Below are 10,191 nucleotides of genomic sequence, written 5' to 3'. Positions count from 1 at the left end.
TCCAAAGTCCCAGCGGCCATCCTTGGGGGACGCCTATGCGGTTTTGCCATAGCTGCAATCTACACTCCACTCGGGACTATGGCACAGAGGATCGGTCCAGCCCACACTTGGGCTTCTGTCTACACCATGTGGGCCCTGGCAGTCTTCCTGGTTCCCATGGAGCATGCCTCCGTTGACATTTACCAGTTCCTGTCTACAAGCAACTTTTTGACACTACACCCCATCCCACTATCAGTAGTTTCTTGGTTCGCCCGCCCGCATGTCATGTGGATTATGACCAGAGGCCTAAGAGGTACTCTGTTGTCCCCACATAACTTTTCCCTTTGTGGGCTGGTGGCCAAAGCTCAGATCTATAGAAATCTGACCTTGTTCTGGCAGGAAGGTGTGACCCAACATTCTCTTTACTTTCATTAGAGCTACTGCTCATAACAATAGCCAGAGGTTAGACGTCACCATTTTTCTTGTTTATTTGCATTTCCCTAAGCACCAGTGGAGTTGGATCCAGCTCTACATTTCAATGGTAAATTTTATCTTTAACTGATGGCAGCTAAGCTGACGTTCACCCAAGAACCCAAGGTTCCTCACCGCCCCCAACTTTCATCCTTTCTCTTCCCAACCCCCACGTTTCCATGAGCCAGGGCCATTCTAGCAAATCCCACATTCTCTGACCTCGGTTGTACGGTGGTTTCTGAGTTAGTGTTTAATGGGGACAGAGTCTCACTTTTGCAAGATGGTGCTGATGGTTGCACACCCATGTGAATATACTTAACACCAGTGACCTGTATGCTTAGAAATGGTTACTACGGTAAATTTTCTGTATTTCTTACCACAATAAAAAAATATATAAACAATGGGGGGAGAGTAATTATTCACAATCCAGGAAGACAGGAGAGAAAACAATAGCAGAAGAAACTCTTCAATACATGTGTATGGTGAAGAACTAACCTTGCCTAAGAGAAATTGGGCCTTTGCTCTCAGCTCTTAGGAGGTGACTTCTGGGCCCCTGGAGAGTTCTGGATAGGAGTATCTGTGTGCATGAGGACTTTGGGCCATGGGGGGCTGAGTACTGCCTTTGGAAGAGACTGGAGACTGAAAGTCAGCCATGTAGCTGTACATGACCATGCCCCAACAAAAACTCTGAGTACTGAGGCTTGGGTAAGATTCCCTAGTTAACAACATTGGAGTATGTTGTCACACAGTGTGGCTGGGAGGGGGAATTGCTGTCTGTGAGTCTCCAGGGAGAGAGCAACTGGAAGCCCCATGTTTGGACCCCTCCTGGACCCTGCCCCATGCATCTCTTTCTTGGGTTGGTTTTTTTTTTTTTTTTTTTTTTTTGCAGTAAGCAGGCCTCTCACTGTTGTGGCCTCTCCCGTTGCGGAGCACAGGCTCCGGACACGCAGGCTCAGCGGCCATGGCTCACGGGCCCAGCCGCTCCGCAGCGTGTGGGATCTTCCCGGACCAGGGCATGAACCCGCGTCCCCTGCATTGGCAGGCGGGCTCTCAACCACTGCGTCACCAGGGAAGCCCCCTTGGGTTGGTTTTAATTGTATCTTACCACTGTAATAAACTGTAACCGTGAGTATAACAGCTTCCAATGAGTTCTGTGAGTCCTTCTAGTGAATTATTAACTGTTGATTAACTAACCAATAATTAACTATTGGTTAATTAATCGGTGTCAGAAGCATGGGCAGTGGTCCTGCCTCTGTGAAAATGTGATGGTTCCTCAAAAAGTTAAACATAGAATTACCATGTGATTCAGCCATTTCACTACTAGGTATGGACCTTAAAAAAATTGAACCCAGAGATTCAAATAGATACTTGAGTACCAATGCTTATAGCAGCACTATTCACAATTGCCAAAAGGTGGAAACAACCCAAATGTCCATCAATGGGTGAATGGAAGAACAGAATGTAGTGCATCTATGCAATGGAATATTACACAGTCATAAAAAAGTGAAACTGATTCATGCTACAACATGGATAAACCTGGAAAACATGCTGAATGAAGAAGCCAGACATAAAAGGCCAAGTGTTTTATGATTTCATTTACATGAAATGTCCAGAAGAGGTAAATCCATAGAGACAGAAAGCAGATCAGTGGTTGCCAGCAGCTGGCGGAAGAGAGGAATGGGAGTGACTGCTAACTGGTGTGGGGTTTCCTGTAGGGTGATGAAATATTCTGGAACTAGATAGAGGTATTGGTTGCACAACTCTGAATATATTAAAAACAACTTGTAGTGGGTCAAACTGTGGCCCCCAGGATATACATCCATCTGGAACCTCAGAAGGAGATCGAATTTGGAATAAGGATTTTTGCAGATGTAATTAACACAAGGATCTCAAGGTGAGATCATCTTGGATTGGCAGTGGGCCCTAAGTCCAATAACAGGTGACCTTCTAAGAAAAGATCAGGGAAAACAGACATAAGACACAGAGAAAAGAAGGCCATGTGATGACAGAGGCAGAGACTGGAGCCATGTAGCTACAAGCTGAGGAAGGCCAAGGATTGCCAGCAGCCACCAGAAGCTAGGAGAGAGGCATGGGAAGGATTCTGCCTTAGAGCCTCCAGAAGGAACTATCCCTGCCCACACCTTGATCTTAGTTTTCTGGCCACCAGAATGGTTAGAATAAATTTCCATAGTTTTAAGCCTCCCAGTTTGTGTTAATTTGTTATGACAGACCCAGGAAAATATACACCACTGAATGGTACACTTTAATATGATAAGCACACACATGTACACATACACAACCCTGCTTCTGCAGCCTTCCTCATCTCCACCAATGACAGTCCAAACTTCTAGCACTTAGGCCAAACCCTCCTGTTGCCCTATATTCAGGATATAATTGTCTGATAATCTGCCATATGCTTGTTTTTCCCTCTGCTCTTTTTTCTTCTTTCTCCAGCAGCTTTTAGACTATTCATCTTCCCTGTAGTTCCCTTCATCTTTTGGCCTCTATTAACAATTGTGAAATTATGCCACCCACCGTCTAAAATGGGCAGTGGTATACCACATGCTTCAATTAAGCAAGGGCTCCAGAGGGCTGCAGAATGAACAGATGGTTTGTAAAATACACTCTGTCATGTTAGGAACTAAACTTAAAACTATTTAAGAAAAAACTATTCATTGTGAAGATGAATCACATGGAAAGATTGCCATGATTTTTTAAGTGAAAACTGGTCAAAATAATGTGTAGGGTGTGGAACAATTTGTGTTAACATTTCTAAAAATCTGGAAAGATAAACAAAAATGTGTTGAGAGAAGCTGTGTCCAGGGTGGGGGCACTGGGGACCCTGAGGTTAGAGGGATGCTTGCTTGTGATTCTTGTTGCATTTTGTGTTCCTTTGGTCAAGTATTTTCTCATCTGCATGTATCACATTTCCGCAAGAAATTCATACATGGAATTCAAGCAAACAGGCTTTCTAAATTGCCATGCTTACGTTCAAGTTATGGTGTCTCAACGTCAGCACTGTTGATGTTTGGAGCCAGATCATTTTTTTGCAGCGGAAGTCATCCTGCACATTTTATTTTATTTTATTTTATTATTTATTTGGTTGCGCCAGGTCTTAGTTGTGGCACGTGGGCTCCTTAGTTGCCGCATGCCAACTCTTAGTTGCAGCATGCATGTGGGATCTAGTTCCCTAACCAGGGATCGAACCTGGGCCCCCTGCATTGGGAGTGCGGAGTCTTAACCCCTGCGCCACCAGGGAAGTCCCCATCCTGCACATTGACGGATGTTGAGCATCATCCCTGACCTTCATTCACCAGATGCCAGTAGCATTCCCCCAACCAAAAAACATGTCTGGACATTGCGCAGTGACCCCAAGGGCTGGAATTGCTCTGTGTGGTAACCCCTATGATGGGGCAGGCCCATTCCCTGTGCCTGCCCCCACCCCCACACCATCAGCCACACCATCTTCATTCATTGACCTCATTCATTCATTGCAGAAGAAAAGACGAGAATACAGCTCTGTGTGACTGCTTCTCGACCATGACTGGGCTGAGAATTAACACAAAGTCTGGCAAAAATCTCGACAAGTGTTGGCAAACTACAGACTTCAAGCCAAATCTGAACTTCCTCCTGTGCCTGCACATAAAGTTTTATTGAAACATAGCCACACCCATTTGTGTACATGTGGTCTGTGGCTGCTTTCACTCTATAATGGCAGAGTTGAGTCTTTGTGACAGAGACCATCTGGCCTGCAAAGCCTAAAGTACTTTCCATCTAACCTAGTAAAAGTTTGCTGACCCTGATCAAAACAGTGAAGTAGGAAATCTAAGTTGTAAAAGAACATAGTTAGCTTTTTCCTGTGGGACTTAAAAGTTGTCACCATTTTTGAGTGAGGGTTTGTGGGCCAAGAAAGAGTTTTGCTTTTTGTGAATTGCTCCCATGCAAAAGAAGAGGTGTCCACTATTGCCGGAGAGGCAGACATGCAAGGAGTTGGACAAAGTGCTGTGCTGGTGAGGGACCTTCCAAGACTTCTTATAGAATGAGCATACTGACTAGAATTGAACACCAAATATGCTGACAGTGATGGTCTGAGTGACAGATCATGAGTGAGCTTCTGCCCTCCTGGTTTACATTTTCCATTTTTTTGGTAATGATCACATGATCACATGTCAGGTCTACAATCAGAAAAGCTGGTTTCATATCAATTTGGTGACTGCTTCTAGAAGGAGGGGTTGGGGAAGCTATCATAGCAGATGGGAGATAAGAAGACACAACTCAAGTCAGTACTCAAATCCTCTCTAAAAATCCTGCTGTCAGGGCACCGCAGGGGAAACAATCACACAACAAAGAAATAATGCAAAAAAGCAGTGCCACCATGGTGACACAGCTCTTCTCTGGGGGCACACAGGGAAGGAAGTGACCATCTCTGTGGAAGAGTTATAAGCTCCCCCCACTTCCCCACATTCTCCCTAACCCCGCAATACCCCCCAAATCTGCCATCACACCAAAACTCTTTGCCAGCTCCTTCTTCTGACCCTTCCAATAAGGAGCGAGGGATTTTTAACTTCATATACCTGAAACAAAATTTGCCACCATGCTCATCACTACCTGAAAATCAGAGCTGTTTCACACTCTCCTTCTGCCGTTAAATACATTTGCAATTCCCCTCCTAGTTATATACCCCAAAGAATTGAAAACAGGTTATCTTAGTCCGTTTGGGCTGCTATAACTGAATACCATAGACTGGGCAACTTACAAACAACAGAAACTATATTTCTTGCAGTTCTGGAAATCCAAGCTCAAGGCACCAGCAGATTCAGTGTCTGGTGAGGGCTGCTTCCTGGTTCATAGGCAGCGTCTTCTTGCTGTGTCCTCACATGGTGAAAGGGGCAAGGGAGTTTTCTGGGGTCTCTTTTATGAGGGCAATAATCCCATTCATGAGGGCTCTGCCCTCATGGCCTAGTCATCTCCCAAAGGCCATGTTAGAAACTGCCTTTCACACTGAACAAGTCAGCATATGTTTCAGAACACTAGGGATTAAAGGAAAGATTTTCAAACTTGCAGAGAAGAAGAAACAGAAAGTCATGATGTCTGAATTCTCAATAGCAACATGGGCAGCTGGAAGAGAGTGGAGCTAGGTCTTATCTGGGTGACACTCAGGTTTTTCAAAACTAAAATATATCATGGGGGCTCCACATGCAAGTGGTAGAACTGTCAAAAAACAAGGCAACAATTTCCACACACAAATTCATGGTTACTTTCAAAAAGGAAGTTACAGGACTTCCCTGGTGGCGCAGTGATTAAGAATCCACTATCAATGCAGGGGACATGGGTTTGAGCCCTGGTCTGGGAAGATCCCACATGCCATGGAGCAGCTAAGCCTGTGCACCACAACTACAGAGCCTGTACTCTAGAGCCCACGAGCCACAACTACTGAGCCTGTGCACCACAACTACTGAAGCCCACACACCCTAGAGCCCGCGCGCTGCAACTACTGAAGCCCGTGTGCTCTAAGGCCCATGTGCCGCAACTACTGAGCCTGTGTGCTGCAACTACTGAAGCCCGTGCGCTGGAGCCCGCGCTCTGCAACAAGAGAAGCCACCGCAATAAGAAACCCATGCACCACAACGAAGAGTAGTCCCCCCCCCGCCACAACTAGAGAAAACACACACACAGTAACAAAGACCCAACGCAGCCAAAAAAAAAAAAGGAGGTTACAATCAGGGAGCAGCAACCCTTTGACTTGGGGGTGAGAATATAATAGTGGGTCTATTATTAGTTTTTGACCTCTACCTACAAGTTTTTTTTTACATACTTATTGATATAATCCACAAACCACATAATTCACTCATTTAAAGTGTATAATTAAAGGATTTTTAGTATATCCACAGACTTGTGCAACCATTACCATAATTAATTTTAAAGTATTTTCATCACCTCAGAAAGAATCACCATACTCTAGCATTCAGCCCCTTTCCCCACCCTTCCACACACACAACCCCAAGCCTAGGCAAGCACTAGTCTACCTTCGGTAGGTGTGGCTTTGCCTATTCTGGACATTTCATATGAATGGACTCATATACTATGTGATCTTTTTTATCTGGCTTCTTTCACTCACCATGATGCTTTGAGGTTCATCCACATTGCAGTGTGAATCAGAACTTCATTCCTTTTTATAGCTGTAAAATATTCAATTGTATGTATGTACCACATTTTGCTTTTCCATTTGTCTGTTGATGGTATTTGGGTTGTTTCCACTTTTTGACTGTTACAGTAAAGTTGAAGTGACTATTCAAGAATAAATTTTGTGTGGACATATGTTTCCATTTCATTTGGGTATAAATACTTAAATGTGGAATTGCTAGGTCATATGGGAACTCTATGGTGAACTTTTTCAGGAATTGCCAAGCTGTTTTCCGAAGTTGCTGCACAACTTGCATTTCCACCAGCAATTAAGATATTTCTAATTTTTAATTCATCCTCATCAAAATTTTTTATTATCTGACTTTTGATTGTAACCATTCTAGTGCATTCCAGGTGGTATCTCATTTTGGGTTTGATTTGTATTTCCTTAATGATTGGTGATGTTGAGCACATTTTCAAGTGCATATTGACCACTTGTATATCTTCTTTGGAGAAATGTTGTCTTAGTTTGTGCTGCTATAACAAATTTACCATAAACTGAGTGGCTTAAACAACGAAATTATTTCTCACAGTTCTGGAGGCTGATGGAGTCTGAGATCATGCTTGGGTTCTTGGTGACAGCCCTCTTTCTGATTTATAGATGGCCATCTTCTAGCTGTATGCTCACATGGCAGAAAAGAAAGAGAGAGATCATTTCCTCTTTCATATCTCTTCTTATAAGGGCACTAATCCCATTCGTGGGGACTCCACCCTCATGACATAATCATTCCCAAAGTCCCAAGCTCCTAATACCATCACACTGGGGATTTAAATTTCAGACTATGAATTTAGGGGGGGGACACAAATACTCAGTCCATAGCAAATATCTATTCAGATCCTTCATCCATTTTTTAAAAGATTCCACCTCTAAATGAGATCATACAGTACTTGTCTTTCTCTATCTGACTTATTTCATTTATCATACTGCCCTCAAGTTCCACCCATATTGTCACAAATGGCAACATTTTCTTCTTTTTATGGCTGAATAATATTCCATTAGATATATACATATCTCACATTTTCTTTATCCATGGGCACTTAGGTTGCTTCCATCTTGGCTATTGTAAATAATGCTGCAGTGAATATGGGGGTGCAGATATCTTGTTGAGTTAGTGATTTTGTTTCCTTCGGATAAGTACCCCGAAGTGGAACTTCTGGACCACATGTTGGAACCTCTAGTCCACACAGAATGAACTGAACTAGACAGAGGAGATGAGACCAGAAGGAAGAGGCCACAGAGATGCAGTCCTGAGGTCACTTGTGCTCCAATTATCTTTGAGGTGCCTACTCTGGCCAGGCGCCCAGGCTGGGAGGTGAGATAGGGCACCCACTCTCTGAAACGTCCTCAGCTGGGTGGCAGTTCTGTCGAGGGGACAGAACTCAGGTCAGCTGAGAAGTAAACTGGGGGCCCAAAGTGGACAGCGCCCCTGCTCGTGGGTGTGGGTGGGGGAGCAAAGCACACCTGAGGGGCCACTTCCAGGCCAGGTCTTCAAGGAGGAGATGAGGCAGGGGGGCTTGCAGGAATCAGAACACTGTGCAGAGGGGTCTTACACAGCCTTTCTGCCTGACTTCAATGCCCTTCCATCTTCCCTTCTGGTCCTGGTGCTGAGGTTCTCCAGACGGACTCTAGGGGGCAGCAAGTCCCTGGCTTGCCAGCATCCACCTTTATCAGTCCTCTGGCCAGTTCCATCCTGCCCAGGCCATCACCCATCATCAATTCAGATGAAATTGCTCGTGTCTTTTCACACTTAAAAAAAATAAAGCCTCGACGTTCACAGATCGTATTCGTGTTTCAGTATTTCTTATATCTTAGAGGAATTCTTTTGACAGGTTCATTGCAGAAAATTGAGATCATCAAGAGGAGAGTCGCAAATCTTGCAGAATTGTCACCAGTGAGAGGTAAGCACAACTCACATTCTGAAGCATATAATTCCACTCGAATTTCAGACAAAAATGAAGTGGAAATGTACACTGGTAACCTGCCATCTGCAATAGCATGGGCATCTTTTTGTATCAAGTGTCCTTGAATGTCATCACTCTTTAAGGCTTTGTTTCACGTTTTGGTGCTGTACCCGCATCGTCAGGGTGGGGTATGAGCCCCAACTCTCTCCTGGAACCTCTCAGCTCTGCACCCTGGCTGGTTGCCTGGCCTTGTGTAGCCTGTCTGACTATGTCACGTGGAGCACTCGAGTGGTGGTGAACTGTGGTGGAGGTTTTTTTTTTTTTAGCTGTGCCGTGGGGCAGGCTGGATCTTAGTTTCCTGACCGGGGATCGAACCCACGTCCCCTGCAGTGAAAGCACGGAGTCTTAACCACTGGACTGCCAGGGGATTCACATGATGGAGATTTCAGTACTGGTGCTGTTGGTCTTCAAAGAAAATTCTGCATCAGGAGAAGGTTGGGTCTGTTTTGGGCACTACCTGGGAGGAAGATGAAAAGGAGATTTGCCCAAAGATCTGGCGAGGCTCAGGCAGACACCTGGCCTTCACGGAGAATGCGCTTGGGGGCTGTAGTAGGGAGAATGTTGGTCCCCCAAAAAGTTACATCCGAATCCTGACCCCTGGAACCTGTGACTGTGAATTTATTTGGAAAAGGATCTTTGTAGATGTAATTAAGTGAAGGATCTTGAGATGAGATCATCTGGTTTATCTGGGTGAGCCCTAAATCTGGTGACAAGTGTCCTTATAAGAGAAAGGCAGAGGGAGATGTGAGACAGAGAAAAAAGAAAGTTGTGTGAAGACAGAGATTGAAGTGATGCAGCCATAAGCTAAGGAACGCTGGGAGCTCCCAGAAGCTGGAAGAAGCAAGAAGCCTCCTCCCCTGGAGCCTTAGGAGGGTGCATGGCCCTGCTGACATCTTTTTTTCTTTTATTAAATTGAAAAAATTTTTATAGTTAATTTACAATGTTGTGTTAGTTTTTGGTGTACAGGAAAGTGATTCAGTCATATGTGTGTGTGTATATATATATATATATATACATATATATATATATAAAGAATATATATATATTCTTTTTCATATTCTTTTCCATTATCGATTATTACAAGATATTGAATATAGTTCCCTATGCTATACAGTAGGACCTTGCTGTTTATCTATTTTATATATAGTAGTGTGTATCTGCTAGTCCCAAACTCCTAATTTATCCCTCCCCACCCACCTTCCTCTTGGTAACCATAAATTGCTGACACCTTCATTTCAGACTTCTGGCCTTCGGAGCTGCAAGAGAATACATTTCTGTGGTTTTAAGCCACCAAGTCTGTGGCTGTTTGTTGCAGTTGCCCTAGGAAACTAATACAGGGTTCAATCAGGTACATGAAGGGGCTTCCGTAGGAAAAAGAGGGTGCCTCGGCTTTGGTGCCAGGGACCACCTCTGTCTCCTGGGCTGACCTTCTCACTGCACAGATTGGGGCGTGGTCCTCTGGCCTAAGATTGTTTAGTGAGTCTGGACAAGAAGCAGCTTTCAAACGCCTCCTTAGGCTGCCTCGATTCGAGGCAGAAACTGTGGCCGCCATTTGTATGCGCTGGAGTGAACGAGGAGAGGCGGTGAGGAATCCAC

Source organism: Mesoplodon bidens (assembly GCF_964165515.1).
Source record: "Mesoplodon bidens genome assembly, chromosome: 4".
In the NCBI taxonomy this organism is placed as follows: Eukaryota; Metazoa; Chordata; class Mammalia; order Artiodactyla; family Ziphiidae; genus Mesoplodon; species Mesoplodon bidens.
This window is presented reverse-complemented; position numbering follows the sequence as displayed.